The sequence below is a fragment of the Pseudorca crassidens genome, chromosome 5 (assembly GCF_039906515.1).
Source record: "Pseudorca crassidens isolate mPseCra1 chromosome 5, mPseCra1.hap1, whole genome shotgun sequence".
Classification (NCBI taxonomy): domain Eukaryota; kingdom Metazoa; phylum Chordata; class Mammalia; order Artiodactyla; family Delphinidae; genus Pseudorca; species Pseudorca crassidens.
The window spans coordinates 93553593-93571408 of record NC_090300.1 but is presented as its reverse complement, the minus strand read 5'-3'; the positions used below and the strand labels follow the sequence as shown (position 1 = coordinate 93571408).

The following is a 17816-nucleotide window of genomic DNA, read 5'->3' as shown; positions in this document are numbered from 1 at the left end:
AGGGAAAAAAAGGAGCTGGAGGAATCAGACTCCCTGACTTCAGACTATACAACAAAGCTACAGTAATCAAGACAATATGGTACTGGCACAAAAACAGAAATATAGATCAATGGAACAGGATAGAAAACCCAGAGAGAAACCCACACACCTGTGGTCAACTAATCTATGACAAAGGAGGCAAGGATATGCAATGCAGAAAAGACAGTCTCTTCAGTAAGTGGTGCTGGGAAAACTGGACAGCCACATGTAAAAGAATGAAAATAGAACATTCCCTAACACCGTACACGAAAATAAACTCAAAATCGATTAAAGACCTAAATATAAGACCAGACACAATAAAACTCTTAAAGGAAAACATAGGCAGAACACTCTTTGACACAAATCACAGCAAGATCTTTTCTGACCCACCTCCTAGAGTAGTGGAAATAAAAACAAAAATAAACAAATGGGACCTAATGAAACTTAAAGGCTTTTGCACTGCAAAGGAAACTATAAATAAGATGAAAAAACAACCCTCAGAATGGGAGAAAATATTTGCAAATGAATCAATGGACAAAGGATTAATCTCCAAAATACATAAACAGCTCATGAAGCTCAATATTAGAAAAACAAACAACCCAGTCAAAAAATGGAGAACAGTACGGAGGTTCCTTAAAAAACTAAAATTAGAATTACCATGTGACCCAGCCATCCCACTACTGGGCATATGCCCAGAGAAAACCATAATTCAAAAAGACACATGCACCCTAATGTTCATTGTAGCACTATTTACAATAGCCAGGTCATGGAAGCAACCTAAATGCCCATCAACAGACGAATGGATAAAGAAGATGTGGTACATATATACAATGGAATATTACTCAGCCATAAAAAGGAATGGCATTGGGTCATTTGTAGAGATGTGGATGGACCTAGAGACTGTCAGAGTGAAGTAAGTCAGAAAGAGTAAAACAAATATTGTCTATTAAAGCATATACGTGGGATCTAGACAAATGGTGCAGACTAACCAGTTTGCAAGGCAGAAATAGAGACACAGATATAAAGAACAAACGTATGTACACCAAGGGTGGAAAGGGGGCGTGGGTGGTGGTGGTGGTGGGATAAATTGGGAGACTGAGATTGACATATATACACTAATATGTATAACAGAGATAACTAATAAGAACCTGTTGTATAAAAAAATAAAATTCAGGGCTTCCCTGGTGGCGCAGTGGTTGAGAGTCCGCCTGCCAATGCAGGGGACATGGGTTCGTGCCCCGGTCTGGGAAGATCCCACATGCTGCGGAGCGGCTGGGTCCATGAGCCATGGCCGCTGGGCCTGCGTGTCCGGAGCCTGTGCTCCGCAACGGGAGAGGCCACAACAGTGAGAGGCCCGCGTACCGCAAAAAAACAAAAAATTTAAGGGGGACCTCCAGTTACACTCCAGGACTCTGGTGTGTCAGAGTCCACACCATTTGGATGCCTTCTATTTTGGTCTTTTGAGGAATCCATTATTAGTTTTGTGCCAAATATCCTGAACCAGAAATCTTATTTGGGTCAAATCTTGGGGTATTTACATGACTAATTATCATCCAGGGTCTAACAACCCACCAGGAAAAGTACTTCCTTTCAAGCAGGTCCCAATGGAGAAGAAGGGCTCATCTAGGTACACATCCCATTTACCACTTCTGACCTGTATAGCTGTAAAAGTCATAGTAAGGGGTTGTGGGAAAATCCAGAGGGGTCCTGTATCTGAGTAGGGGAATCTTTCAGACCCATGACCCCACCTGGGTTGACACCCAGAACCTCCTCAAAGTACTCCTAATGAGGCAAGAAAAACCAAAGAGAACAGAAACAATGCAGGTCATGCCGTTTTCAGACCATGGAATCAAGTGATCCCAGATACCAAACCCAAGTGGGACCATCAAGACAATGGAGAAGGGGGTGGAAGACAGAGACTGACTCATTATAAAAATATGATCCTAAAGGGAATCCAAGGAGGAGGACAGAAACCTGTCAGTTGGAATAAGATAAAGGAAATCAATCAGGAGCCAGCGGAAGACCCTCCAGGATTCCTAGAGCACCTCAGGGAATGCCTCTAAATCTACTACCACTGGCCCTGAGCCATTGGAAGGGAATGCAATCCTGAGGTCATATTTTATTTCCCCAAACGCCCCCAACATTAGGCATAAACTTCAGAAAATGGAAACACACCAGATGCCCCTACCTATCGCCTGGTCAAGGTTGCCTACTGAGGGTTGAGGGTGTTTAATAACCCAGATACAGAGGAAGAAAAGTCAGAGAAGAAAAAGGCCCAGAGGCAAGCTGCTGCCCTCCAATGTCAATTGGTTGGCATGGGAATCTGAACTAACTGCCCACGGAGACACTCAACTCTGGTGAGTGGCGCCCAGCTCCCACTGAGGGATAGCAAGCCAAGGAAACTAGGACCCAATCATTTCACCATACGTAAACCAGAGGGACACTGAAAAGGAGAATGCCCTCACTGACCCCAAAGGGAAATGTCAGATCCTGGCCATTACCCTCAAAGGCAGATGGTCCAAATAGATGGAGAATGATGGGGCCAGAGGGCTCCTAAGCCAGGACTCCAACTGATCCCCAAGGAGCCCTGGTTGGCATTGGATGTAGCGGGGAAAACTGTCAAATTCTTAGCTGACACCAGAGCCCCTTACTCAGTTCTGAACACCAGATCAGGTAAACTCAGTCATAAGAGGTGTAAAATTACAGGGGTATCAGGGCAGGCCCAACAACAGACATTCATAGAGCCATTAGAATATAAATTGGATGAACACATGCTCACCCATTCCTTCCTGTATGTTTCTGAATAGTCTATATCCCTGCTAGGAAGAAATATCTTACATAAATTGGGTGCTACTATCCACCTAATGGGAGACAAACTGGAGATTGGCATTCCCTTAGACAAATGGCACAAGATGGTAATGTTAATGGCTGAGGAAAAAACTTCCCCAGACAGAGCAAGTTGATCTCCCTGGAGTAAATCTCTAATAAATCAGGGACAGGTGGAACGAGCTGTAGGAGCCAGTCCTGTGACAGTCCATCTAAAACCTGGACATACATGGCCCATAGAAAACAGTATCCTGGAGAGGCCTTCTTGGGCATTGCCCCCATTATACAGAGCCTAATTGACCAGGGCTTTATGAGACCATGCTAATCAGTCTGTAATACCCTTTTCTCCCTGTAAAGAAACCCAATGGCGAATGCCGGATTGTACAGGACCTCAGGGCAGTCAGTGAAGCCACCTGGGATATACATCCAGTAGTCCCTAACCTTACACCATGCTGGCCACTCTACCATCCACCAGGACCTGGTATTCTGTATTAGATTTTAAAGATGCCTTCTTCTGTATTCCATTAGCTCCACAGTCATAAGAAATATTTTGCTTTTGAATGGCAGGACCCAAACACGCAACAGAAAAACAACACTGCTAGACAGTCCTGCCCCAAGGATTCAAAAATTCCCCCACCATCTTTGGGGAAACTTTAGCTAAAGACCTGAAAGATCTACATCTGGAGGGAACAATCCTCCAGTATGTAGACAACATTCTGATTGCCAGCCCTACTAAGGAGGTTTCTGACAAAAATACTGTAATCACTCTGAACCACCTAGCCCATAAAGGATATAAGGTGTCCAAAAAAAAAAGGCTCAAATATTATAAACTCAGGTGACTTACCTAGGCTTCATTTTTTTAAATTAATTAATTTATTTTGGCTGTGCCAGGTCTTAGTTGCAGCATGCAGAATCTTTGTTGCGGCATGCAGACTTCTTAGTTGCAGCATGTGGACTCAGTTGCAGCATGCATGTGCGATCTAGTTCCCCAACCAGGGATCGAACCTGGACCCCCTGCATTGGGAGCATGGAGTCTTACCCACTGGACCACCAGGGAAGTCCATAGTCTTCATTTTTATAGAAGGCCAGAGAAGCCTACCCCAGGAGGGAGAAGAAGCCATTTGCTGCCCCACCCCTCCTAAAAGTAGAAAACAGCATTCGGGGGTGGCCAGGTTTTGTCCATCTGGATCCCTAACTACGGCCTAATAACTAGACTTCTATACATAAATTTGAAAGGAAAGGATAATGATCCTTTTGAATGGAATTCAGAATATGAAGAGGCCTTTCAAGAGTTGAAAAAGCAATTACTTCAGGCCCCCGCCCTAGCCCTCTCAGATTTAGCCAAACCCTTCGACCTTTACATTCATGAGAGAAGGGGAACTACCTTTGGCACATCAGCTCAAAAACTAGGACCCCTTACTCCAGTGGTTGCTTATTTCTTTAAACAATTAGATCAAACTGCTGAGGCATGGCCTCCTTGCCTGCGGGCAGTAGGAGCTACCACAACCCTGCTAAAGGAGGGTGAAAGTTAGTGTTTGGTCACCAGTCACTATATGAATGCCACACCAGGTTCAGACTTTAGTTAAATTCTAAGGGAACAGAATGGCTATCCCCTAGAAAGTCGATTCAAATTCACCCTATGCTTTTAGACAACCCAGTGGCTACCATAAAAACCTGTCACACGCTAGATCCTGCCACCCTGCTACCCACAGAAACAGGGCCCCAGAGCATGACTGTATAGAAACCATAGATGTGATCTATTCCAGTCATCCCAACCTAGGAAGTGAACCTCTCCCAAATGCCGATGAGGAATGGTTTACACACAGGAGCAGTTTTATGAAAGAGGGGAAAAGGCTGGCAGTATATGCAGTGACCTCCCAGACCCAAGTCAAAGAAGCACAAAACCTATCCCCAGGGACTTCTGCCCCAAAGGTGGAACTGATTGTCCTCACCTGAGCCTAAGAGCTCAGGACTGGGAGGATCTTCAATGTTTATACAGATTCCCAGTATGCGTATGCCATCCTACATGCACATGGGCTATTTGGAAGGAAACAGGTATGCCTACTACAGAGAATAAACAGTTGAAATATGGCTTAAGCATACTGAAGCTCTTAGAAGCAGCACAGCTTGCAAAAAAGGTGTCATTGATTCATTGTAGGTGTCACCAAAACGGGAATGCAGAGGTAATAAAGGAAAACAACAAGGCAGATGCAACTACCAAAAGGGCGGCCCTAGAACCAGTAACTTGGCAATTACCCCTCATACCTTGAAGGCCAGATCCATCCAATTATTACCCAATCTACAGTAAGGAAGAGTTAGACAAAGCCTCAAAACAGGGCTTCAGTAGAGAACGAGGAGGCCATGAGTGGCTAGTTGATGAACACGGGCAATACTTCTTTTCCCCAACCGCAGTTTGTCAAGCCATCAGAAAGGCTCACCAAGGAACTCACTGTGGGAGGGAAGCCCTATATAATTGGTTAGTTAAGGTCATGGTAACTCCTGACATGAAAAGTATAATCAGTTGAATTCTTGAGATATGTCCCATCTACACAATGAACAACCCCAATACCAGATCTCCCAGAGGCCCCCAGATAAGGCCCATTCAGACCAGAGGGACATATCCTGGAGAAGACTGGCAGGTTGATTTCACTGTCATACCCAGAGTACCAGGCAATTTCAGGTATATCTCTTGGTACAAGTAGACACATTTTCTGGTCAGATAGAAGCATTCCCCACTAGTCCCAGTTTTTGAGCTAATACCCCAAGGGTGAGTCCCCTTTTCTCATTCCTCATTCAGCTGAAGTGACTAGGGCATTACTAAAAGAAATAATCCTCAGGTTTGGGCTCCCAGGATCCCTACAAAGTGATAATGGTCCAGCATTTGTGTCTTAAGTGACGAAGGGGATAACAAGTGCCCTGGGCATAAAATGGACCTTGCACTCAGCCCAGAGACCCTATTCACTGGGGAAAGTAGAGAGGTCCAATCAGACCTTGAAAAGGGTCTTAGCCAAACTATGTCAGGAAACTCAAGAAAATCAGATTAAGTTGCTTCTGATTGCCCTGCTCCACATGCAGTTAGCTCCAAGGAGTAAGTTAAAGTTAAGTGCATTTGAACTCATATATGGTAGACCCATTCCCAAACCCAAGAGAAGGAACACTTTAGCCCCCTTGAAATGGAACAACTCAAGTATGCCCTCCAGGTAGGAGAAACCGTGATAGCCCCTAAGGAATATGGTAACCAGGTGCTGCCTTCACCCACTGACCTGGCCCTGCACCCCTTCCAGCCAGGAGACTGGGTGAACCTAAAAACCTGGAAAACTGGCAGCCAACAAAACCAACTCACTCCTAAGTGGAATGACCTCACATGGTGATCCTAACCACCCATTCTGCCCTGAAGTTGCAGGGATCATTCTGTGGGTATTTCACACTCAAGTGAAGAGGGCTCCTGAGCCCCAACCTCTGAGAGACAACCTGGGGCGATGGAACCCCTTGACTACTCGTGTGAACCACTCTCTGCCCTGAAGCTTCTCTTCTGAAAAACAACAAAAGTGTGACCAGGGATATTCAGGCCAAGGCAGTGAGCCTCAACATCAGGGCACACTTTTGCCTACAAGCAAAAGACCTAGATACCTGCATTTTTAGGAAAACATTTGTCATGTGACCATTATTCTCTTCTTAACATTTGAGCCATGTATCTTAAATTGTCTGGTGTCCTTTGTCTCCAAAAGGTTAGACAAATGGTGGGTGCTCAGGGGTCTGAACAGTTAGTGTTAAGGCCTGGTGACAATCAAACGTATCTACAGGCAGCTGAGGAGAAGTTCTGCTCCTCTAAACAGGGTTATGGTGGCTGACACCCAAAATCAGCAGGAAGAAGTTACAGAACATGGACCTTCGCCCCTCAGCGCCCCTCAAGAGTGAGGAGGAGGTCAAAAGACAGAGGAGGGATCTTTAACTGGCAATGCTCATTAACAACTCCCGGGAAATAAAAATAGAATCTGGGTAGTAAAATAAGTCTAAGTTTTGTTTTTTCCTTTGCGCTTCGTCTAGTTTCTCTTGCTCATAGGGGGCCGCTTGCAGAGACCTTGCACCCAGCACTTTGGACCACAGTTCCTCAGCAGCGGGTTGCGTGTGGAGATGCTGTGCCTGGCACTGCTATCTGGAGCATGAGCAGCACAGCTGTGCCAGCCCCGGGAGAACTCCGCCCTTTCCCTCCCTGATGAGATCCCTATAAAGCAGCCCCGCCCACAGCCTGTCGGGAAAAGCACTAGTTTGCACCCCTCCATTCTCTGATCCAAGAATAAAGCTTTCCTTTGCTTCTGAACCAAACTTGGTCTCGTTCTATTGACTCAAACGACACTGCACAGAAGGACCCTTGTTGGGGACCGACTCGGGAAGGTTGGTAACCAAAGCAAAATGAAATAAAACATCTCCTGACCTTACAATTCCCTCCAGTTACTGTACCAATTCTCTTTTCTCCCTTACAGTAAAATATTACAAAAACTCTCTACACACGTCATTTCCACTTCTTCACCTTCCATTACCTTCTCAATCTACTTCAGTCTCAACAATAACTTGAAAGTTCTTCACGCTAAGATTACCAAAAACATCCACTCCTCTGACATCATCTTACTTGACCACGTAGAAGCACTGACCTCACTGTATACTGTCTCATTCTTTTTTTTTTAAATAAATTTATTTTATTTTATTTTTTGGTTGTGTTGGGTCTTCGTTGCTGTGCATGGGCTTTCTCTAGTCGCAGCGAGTGGGGGCTACTCTTCGCTGCAGTGCGCGGGCTTCTCACTGCAGTGTCTTCTCTTGTTGTGGAGCATGGGCTCTAGGCGTGTGGGCTTCAGTAGTTGTGTCACATGGGCTCAACAGTTGTGGCTCGCGGGCTCTAGAGCGCAGGCTCAGTAGCTGTGGTGCACAGGCTTAGTTGCTCCGCGGCATGTGGGATCTTCCTGGACCAGGGCTCGAACCCGTGTCCCCTCATTGGCAGGCGGATTCTTAACCACTGTGCCACCAGGGAAGTCCTACTGTCTCATTCTTGAATTGCTCTCCTCTTAGTTTCCCTGACATCATCTTCCAGTGTGGCCACTCTATTTCAGTCTCTTTTGCCTGCTCCTCATCTAAATGTTAGAAATTCACCTGGATCAGTTTTCTCCCCACATTTTCTTCAGGTGATCTCATCTAATTATGTAGCTTTTAAAACCATCTATGCTGACAACTCCCAAATTTATGTATCTGTTTCACACTCTGAGCCCCCACGGTTGTATATCCAACTACCTACTTGACGCCTCTCAGTAATTTTACATGCATCTCAATATACCAAAATAAAACTTGAAGATGGCATATCAAGGAGGGTAGGCAAGTTGACAAAATTCAGTAAGACATTTAACAGCTTCTGATGCATTCTGACCCAACGTTTCTCAGCATTAATATTCTAGCGTCCATGGAATTTTGTATTAGGCTTTAGTAGATCTATTTGATTTGTTAGAATTCAATCAACACTAAATGCAGCATGGCATTTAGACTGTTAATTTCAGCCCCTCTTTAAATGGTGGATATTATTCCAAATGACCTATCATACTGAACAAAAATTGTCTTCTAAGACATTTTTTAAAGCTTCTCACTAGCGTCTAGTGAATTAGTGGTCAAACATTAAACCATAAAAATCATCCATTAGTAGCTAGGAAACATACAATCCAAGATGGAATAAACTTGGTAATCATTTTGACAAGAGCGAAACTGAAGTGAGAGACCTTACTTCATCCACAGAGCAAAGTGTGAGGAAGTGCGATAAAGACACTGCCCTTCATCACTGTGCTCCACCAGACACTCGTGTCTGGGGTTGAAGAAGCGGAGCCACCAGAAGCAGCCTCACTCCATGTGGGTATCTGCAGTCGGCTGAGCTTTGAACAAGCTGGCACCCAGTCCCTACTTCGGCACGGGCACACAATCTAAAACCTGCTCTTCGGCACAGATGCATTGGCATAAAATCTGTCCTTAGGCCCAGAAACTGGGAATTTTGGCTATAGTTAGACAATGCGTCATTCCAACAAAGTGATTGAAACTGCATGGGGTGGGCAAATTTGATAAAATGCAGCAGGCAGAGCAGGAAGAATTCAGACATTTGTTGGCAACAGATCCAGAATTTTAAGGAGGAAAAAAATACTTTGTGTGGAAAATTTCTGGAAGAATGTATGCCAAACTGTTAAGAGTAGTTATCGAGAAAGGATTATTGGAAATTTTTAAAGTATATATTTCTATTATTTTGATTTTTTTAAAAAATAGATATAAGGAAAAAATACAAATAATTGGAAAGCAATTTAAAAATGCCACACCCATAACCTATTCACCAGCAATCAATTCCCAGATCTTTACTTTTAGATCTCTGGAAGGGAAATTTGGGATTTCTTCCTTGGGATAGTATATAATTTCCTTCACTGATGTAAAAAGATGCCTTTTTTCCTTTACGGAGCAAACTTCCCACAAAGTTTCAATGTGAGGCTGAATCATGCGTATAAAATAAAAGACTTTTAGCTCATCTTCAATAAAACAGAATATTCTTTAAACCAATTATTTTTACTAGGAGGGAAAATGATTTCAGTAACTGAAATGTTTAGCCAAGATACTGATGGTGCTTTATACCTGCCATAGCAATTAAAATGTCTCTAATAAAATACCACTGAGATAAATTAGAATCCTTTATTCAGAGCTCATCAGAGAAGATCTAATTTATAGCATTGACTATAACATGTTAAAAAGTCTCTATGTGCAAGTTAATTCCATGACAAATTTTAATCATGTGGATAGAACTAGCCTCAAAGCTGTATTAATTATACATTTAAGCTCTACATACAAACTCGTACATTACAGTACAGCCAGAACATGTAAAATATAGTCTGAACCAAATTAAAATATGCCAATTTCCTCAGCAGTTATTTGCTTTTGATATACTATAGTTATTTCAGCCCATTCTTTATAAACATTAAATTACTGCTGTGTTTTCTTAGCCATTTTGCTTCCTTAGAAAGAACTCCAGGCTCTGGTTAACTCCATGGCCTGATTTTCGACTTTCACAGAGTACAAAGCAGATATCCATCCAAGATAAATACCTTAATAAAAGGGGTGAAAATTGCTGGCAAGTTTCACCTCCTTATCCCAAAGTCTGTTCACCTCACCCACTGTAATTCCTAGTCTCATCCTCCTATTACTGTCTCTCTAGGTTTTCATCTCTGGCATCAAAATCACAGGGCACGTCACCAGAGTCCCTGTTAAGTACAGGCATGCACTCCCTGTTTCAAAAGCAGCCTAAAGCAGCAGCCAGTCAGCAAACTTACCAGTCTTCGACAAGATAAGAAGCTTGTTCCATATGTAAATGACCATTTCATTCTCCATCTAGAAAGTCTTGGTACCAAGAAAAGATCAAGTGAATTGAGTAGTGTGCTTAGTGCTGTCACTGAGTATTACATGTATGTAATACCTCACGCAGTAAAAAATTCAAATGAAAATTTGTAGATTAAAAATTTAGTCTATTTCACTTCTCCTGTCCCCTAGTTTCCTACTTTCATTCCCTGGAGGTACCTTGATCATTTTACAGATGTTCAATGCATATAAAAGCATACAAGTGTAAAACAAACAACAACAACAAAAACAACAAAAACTTGTACTATACACCATATTCTTCCCTTTACTCTTTTAACATTATATATTGGAAACTGTCCAAAATCAGTACATATAGAACAGCTTCATTCTTTAAAAGGTTGCATAGAATCCCATGCCATACAGGTATATAATTTACTTAACCAGTGTCCTAATATAGGTATTTATGCTGCTCTCAATCTTTTTATTTCAAACAGCCCTATAAGGAATATCCTTGTATATTTGTCACTTAAGACGTGACAGGCATAGCTGTGGATAAATTCCCAGAGTAGTACTGCAGGATCAAAGAATATATGCATTTGTAATTTTGATAAGATATTGTTAAATAGCCTTGTATAGAGTTTATACCAAATTATATAACTAATAGCAGTGTATTGAATACCTATTGTCTCACACCCCTTTCAATATAGCATGCTATCAGAATTCTTTTATCTCTGCCAAACTAACAAGGGAAAATGGCACTTCCTTGTAGTTTTAACTTAAATTAATTTTTTTCCTATTATATATTAAGTGAATACCTTTTCATATGTTAAGACCCATTTATATTTCCTTTGATACCAACTGTTTTGATCCTTTGTCCATTTCTTGTAGGATTATTGGTCTTCTTCTCACATATTTATTTATATATGCTGAGAAACATATCCTTTGGTCTATGTCATGAGTTGCAGACAAAATATTTTCCCCTGGCTTGTCATTTGTGTTTTTTCCTTTGCTTATGGATTTTAATGACAAGATAATTTTATTTTAATTTTATATGGTCAAATTAATCTTTTAATTTAAGATTTCTTAGTTTTGGATTAACCCTAGAAATGTCTTCTTAACCTTGAAATGTTTTACATACACACACAGACACACACACACACACACACACACACACACACACACCTGTGTGTATACATACATAATATTTCTATAGTATAGTTTTTATTTTTAAATTTAAATCTTTGAAACATTTGGAATTTAGGGATAAAAAATGAGGTAAGAGTCCAAAAATAATTTTATTTTCCAGATTACTATCCAGTTGTCCCAATACCATTTATTAAATAATTCATCACTTACCTACTGATTTGCTATGCCATTCTTGCCATACACTAATATCCAACACATATTTGTGTCTACTTACGGACTTTCTTTTCTATTCCATTTACCTGCATGTTTATCCATGCATTATTATTACATTAATGCAATTACTATAACTCTATATTTTAAAATATGGGAGAGACTGTAACTTGCTACTCTTCTTTGCCCAGACTTTTATTGAATATTTTTCCCTATTTTCCATGTGACTCAACCCTTCCAGTTCAAAAAACAAATGAACAAATAAATAACACTCTTATTGTATTTACTGATATAGAATTTATTACTTATATTAGGAAGCGATGATATCTTTATAACATTGAATCTTCCTATTTAAGAAAATGTATGCTTTCCTTATTCGTACAGATTTTGTATATTTCTTGTTAAATTAATTTCTATAAATTTTTTCTATTGTAAATGTGATATTTTCTTCCATTATTATGAAAGTTGCTTGCTGTTTATTATTATACTCAGCCATTTATAAATTCTTCTATTGTTTGTTACAATTGTTCAGTTGATTCTTTTGTATATTCATGTAAGCAAGTATAACATTTGCAAATAATGATACTATTACATCCTTTTTCAAATATATATGCCTCATTCTCTCCTCTCTAATTGTACTGGCAAGTACCTTCAGAACCATGTTAAAAAAGTAGTAGTGAGTGCTCACTTGGGCAACACATATGCTAACATTGGAGCAATACAGAGAAGATTAGCATGGCTTCTGAGCAAGGATGACACAGAAATTTGTGATACGTTCCATATATTTTCTTCTCAGGCATGGGACACAAAAGCAAAAATAGACAAATGGGACTACATCAAAATAAATAGCTTTGCACAGCAAAGGAAACCATCAACAAAACAAAAAGGCAGCCTACAGAATGAGAGAGGGTATTTGCAATATCACATATATCCAATAAGGGGTTGATATTTAAAATACATAAAGAACTCATACAACTCAATATAAAAAAACAACCCAATTAAAAAATGGGCAGAGGCCCCGAATAGAAATTTTTCTACAGATAGCCAACAGACACCTGAAAAGATGCTCAACATCACTAATCATCAGGGAAATGCAAATCAAAACCATGGTGAGCTACCACATCATACCTGTCAGAATGGCAATTATCAAAAAGACAAGAAACAAGTATTGGCAAGGATGTGGAGAAAAGGGAACCCTTGTTTGTGGGATTATAAATTGGTGGAGTCACTATGGAAAACAGTATGGAGTTTCCTCAAAAAATTAAAAATAGAACTGCCATATGATCCAGCAATTTCACTTCTGGGTATTTACCCAAAGAAAACAAAAACACTAATTTGAAAAGATTTATGCATGCTATTGTTTCACTGCAGCATTAAATAGCCAAGATATGGAAACAATCTAAATGTCCATCAATAAATGAATGGATAAAGAAGATGTGGTACATATATACAATGGAATATTAGTCATAAAAAAGAATACAATTTGCCATTTGTGGCAACATGAATGGATCTAAATGTTATTATGTTAAGTAAAATAAATCAGACAGAAAAAGACAAATACCAGATGATTTCACTTATATGTGGAAGCTAAAGCACAAACAAAACAAATGAAAGCAGAGAACAAACTGATGGTTGCTGGGAGGTGGGAGATAAAATAAGTAAAGGGGATTAATAGGCACAAATCTTCAGTTATAAATAAGCCACAAGGATGCAACATACAACATAAAGAATATGATCAATAATATCTTAATAACTTTGTATGGGGACAGAAGGTTACTAGATTTGTCATGATGATCATTTCATAATGTATGTAAATGTCAAATCACTATGTAGTACAGCTGAAATTAACATATTCTATATCAACTACATTTCAATTAAAAAAAGGAAAAAAAATAGTGACAGTGGACACTCTGGCTTTATTCTTGACATTATGGGGATTTTCTCATTGTGTTTTCACTGACATAATACCGGCTTTTAGGTGGTAACTATTAATTCAAAATGTGGCCATACAGTCCCTAGTTTATTGAGTTTTTTTCCAATACTTGATTGGTAGGATTACATGATTTCTCTTATTTGTTCTCCTCTAGGTGAATTATATTAACAGAGTTACTAATGTTGAATTATTTTTCCATTTCTGGAATGAGCTAGTACTATTATCCCCACCACGCTCAGTCATTGTCCAGAGGCAGCCCAGGGGAAGGAAGTATGGTTTGGGTATGAACACCACGGTGGTTTTAAAGGGGTTGCCAGCTGGAGTCTGTCATCAGCTACGCTCCTCACAGCAGATTCTCTTGAAGGAGATTTGAGCAGCACATTTTTACGCCACCACATCAGTCAGTAAAGGACTAGAAGTCAGAAAACTCGAGCTCCAGAACTATGACACCAACCAGTTATCACTGTTATCTTAGACAGGTAATGTGCTTTCTGAGCCTCACCTTTTCCTTGCTTGATAAAGACAGACATAATAACAGAGCACATGCATTTAAAGTGCTTGAAAGGGATTCTGGTACATACTGCGCTATAAATATTAGCTATGATTATTATTATTATTACCAAAAATCCCTTTAGAGAGGAGCCCCAGAGCCTGGAACACAACAGCAGCTGCCATTTCTTGAGCACTTATTACATACATGCCAGGCAGTCAGTGGTGGCAAAGAAAGGATCAGAAGGGAAGAGAGAAAGAGAAAGGAAGGAAATGTGGCATTTAATTGCTGTTACCACCTTGAGCAACTTACACTAAAGGAAGAGGCTCTCTTGCATTTAGAATTTGCTAGAACAAAAGAGAAACTTACAAGGAATAAAGTAAGCCAAAAAATTCCTTCCTGGATGTGTTAAGTTTACTGAAATGGAAAGGCAGCAAGGATTTAGGGTGTCAGCAAAGTTCAGAATAGAGAAGGCCCTTGGCTGGAGCTTTCATTTGGCTATATCCCCTGGGTCCCCCTGGTGGCAGGATGGGTGAAGGAAGATGAGCAATATCAACAGATACAGAGCAAGGATTTAGCACAGGCCAACATGACCTCTGATCCTGCATCTTCCACTTACCAAATCTGAACAAAATCCTTAACTTTCTTGTCCTCTCCTTTAAAGGGACTGTTTTGAGGAATAAATGAGATAATTATGTATAATTTATGTAAAGCATTTGACATAGAATAGCTGCTTAATAAGCATGGCTATTATTATTAAAGCATAACTCATATGTTTTATAATGACCTAAGCTTTACTTGTAAAACTACTCTCTGTATGGGGACATGTGTATGCATATGGCTGATTCGCTTTGTTGTGCAACAGAAACTAACACAGTATTGTGAAGCAATTATACTCCAATAAAGATCTATTAAAAAAAAAAAACTACTCTCAGAAATGATGTTAATTTGGGAATTCCCTGGCAGTCTAGTGGTTAGGACTCTGCTCTTCCACTGCAGGGAGTACGGATTAGATCCTTGGTCAGGGAACTAGGATCCCGCATGCCACATGGTGGGACCAAAAAAAGATGATGTTAATTTTTAATAAGTATTGATAGCCACCAAAAATATTTTTCATGAAGTTTAACCTTAGAACTTTCGGGAAAACTCACATAATCTACAATGTTTTTCAATAATTACACTTATGCTCTAATTGCAGTTTTGACCTTACACTCAAAAAAAATTTTAAAGAACATTTTTTTAATAAATTCATCTCTAATGGACAAACTAGCTGAAGCGATCATTTTAAAATAAATACTATCCAAAAGCTACTCATTTTCCAACTCCTAAGTCATGTGCAATAGTTAAAAATATGAGAACCTAAGGCACAAATACCGTCATTATATTAAGATGGTCTTCTATGTAAACATGAATCAACATATGCCTGACAGATTATAATAGTCAATTTGGAGACATGGAAGTTCTTGTTTCAATGGATGAAATATACATGCTTTTGAAAAATTCAAATGTGAGCTTTTTTTTTATCTAAGAGATTTCTTCTGATCTGAAAGGGTAGCAAAAATCAGGTTAAAAGTTTGCATGAAAACGTACACCAAATCTTTAAAAAGCAAAGATCACAGTTGATATAAGATGGTTTCTAGAGAGAAAGCATTTATTGTACAGCCTTGTAATTGTTTCCATTCACATGGAACAACTCCAGCTGCTTTCAAAAATCAACAAGTGATAAGCAGAAGGAAGATGGGAAGAAACAACAGCATTTTTGTTATGTCCAACTGATAAACACTGGGCTGCAAATATATTATGCTAAGCATAATTAAGCACAGAATTAACATCATTTGTAATGCAGTGCAATAAGGCAGCTGAGACAAATGCAAAAAAAAGGTCTCCAACACATTGATCTAAATTGACACTGCCAAGTTATGTATTTACAAAAAATATGGACAAAGGGTCAAATAAATAATTTTTTTCTAGATGTATGTGCATAGGCTATGACTAAAGGTCTGAAGCAATTTTCATCCTGTTATTCATGTAGTTTGATAGATCTTAACCTTCCATGAACCATGTCTCTCACAGTGTATCTAATTACCTAGAATGGATCCAAAAACAGTCCTAACTCTGCATTTTAGTAGTTAAAGCATCATAAACAAAAGATAAATCTTTTCCTTGATAAAACTTTGGAGATAAAAATTTACAAAAGAAATCAAGAACAAATTATTGAATGTTTTTAATGTTTTAACTACCGGGCAAGCACTTGAAATATGTCATTAATTCACTCAACAAACATTTACTGAGTTCATACTCTTTGATGAGCAGGTACTCTATTTAAGTGTTGAAGACATAAAGGTTATAAGGATATCACAATCTAGTGGCAGTGACAAGTATATATAGATGCAATTTCAATACGATAAGAAATGCAGTGATAGCGGAAAGTCCTGGTGTAGAGTGGGAATAAGTGTAGGGGTGGGAGGAATGCCCAGAGACAGGGTATTTTACCTAATTTTGTGGGAGAAGAGAGTCAAGAATAGCTTCTCAGAAGAGATGATCACACTGGGACCGCAAAAATGAATAACAGTTGATTTCCATCATAATCTCTAACAATCCCCATAAGTAGGTAACATAATTATTCCCATTTTATAGATGAGGAAACAGATGTACTCTGACTTAGAGATAATAACTGGTAGGACCAAGTCTACCTGATCCCAATACCATACCTTTTCTATTGTCTCTGAAGATCGAGAAAAATTCTCTGTATGTCTCTCCAAGTCACAGAATTTTTTCACCATTACTTATTTCATTTAGCAATTCCAGCACACTGTTCCCTTCTTGCAATTCTCACCATACTCAGCTAAAAGAATATATAGTAATTGCTGGCTTGTATTTCTCCCATATACTCTTAGAAATTCTCATGAAAACACAAGATATTACAGTTGTCACAGAGAAGAATAGATATGAAAATCTAAAACTGTCACTGAGAAGAATGGAAGCCCTATTAAGACTTTTATAATAAATGTCTGGAAGCATTTCCTTTAATTGATCAAATAGTCTCAGATTTAATCAGAGGGAGAGGCAGTAGTCTAAAGATCATCTAGAAAAAGAGTTTATTTATTTCTCCTCACGATGGGATACAGTAAGATTTTCTTGATCTTTTGCCTACCTCAACCTACTATAGTCTCCAATTGCAAGAGACTATGTAAGAGCTGTAGGAATTTAAGAGCCATCCTGAGTAGGAAAAACTCACTTTCTTGTGTATCTCCCCTTTACTACTCACATGGAACACTTCACTACTGACACTTCTGGTCACCAAATGTGTGGGAATTTTTCCCACACCAAGCAATTCTGTGACACAAGCTGGGCATCCCACAATTTAACTCAACCCTGACACTATCAACCTGGAGATAGAGCCAGAACCATAGTTTACGGGCTCAGTCCCACAAGACTGCTCCCCACCCCAATTTCAAATAGCAAGTCCAGGTTGTCACCTGTGTTTCTGACCTATCAGCTATAAATCCCCAAAACCCTCACCTTGGGTTCAATTAATTTGCTAGGGTGGCTCACAGAATTAAGGAAAACAGTATACTTGCTGTTTACTGGTTTACTATAAAATGATATGCTAGAAGATACAGATGAACATCCAGATGAAAGAGATGTGCAGAGCAAGCTATTTGAGAAGGGGCACAGAGATTCCATGCTCTCTCCCAGAGCACTGCTCTCCTAGCACTTCCAAGCAGTCACCAACCCAGAAGCTCTTCAAACCCATACTTTAGGGATTTTTATAGAGGCATTATCACCTAGGCATCATGGATCATTAACTTCATTTCTAGCCCCTCT

The 17816-nt window shown here is 39.7% G+C and overlaps 1 protein-coding gene and 1 non-coding gene across 2 annotated transcripts in view; one reads left to right on the top strand and one right to left on the bottom strand.

The window, feature by feature from the left end:
* The window catches only part of MORC1 (MORC family CW-type zinc finger 1), a 350504-nt gene that overhangs the window by 276981 nt on the left and 55707 nt on the right, over positions 1-17816 (bottom strand). Inside the window, exon 3 of the mRNA XM_067738944.1 lies at positions 10185-10251. The gene's annotated coding sequence lies outside the window, so the exon portion shown is untranslated. The remainder of the gene's footprint in view (positions 1-10184; positions 10252-17816) is intronic.
* Positions 12246-12352, top strand: LOC137225666 (U6 spliceosomal RNA). Its single transcript, XR_010943973.1, has one exon. It is a non-coding gene; the product is annotated as a U6 spliceosomal RNA (small nuclear RNA).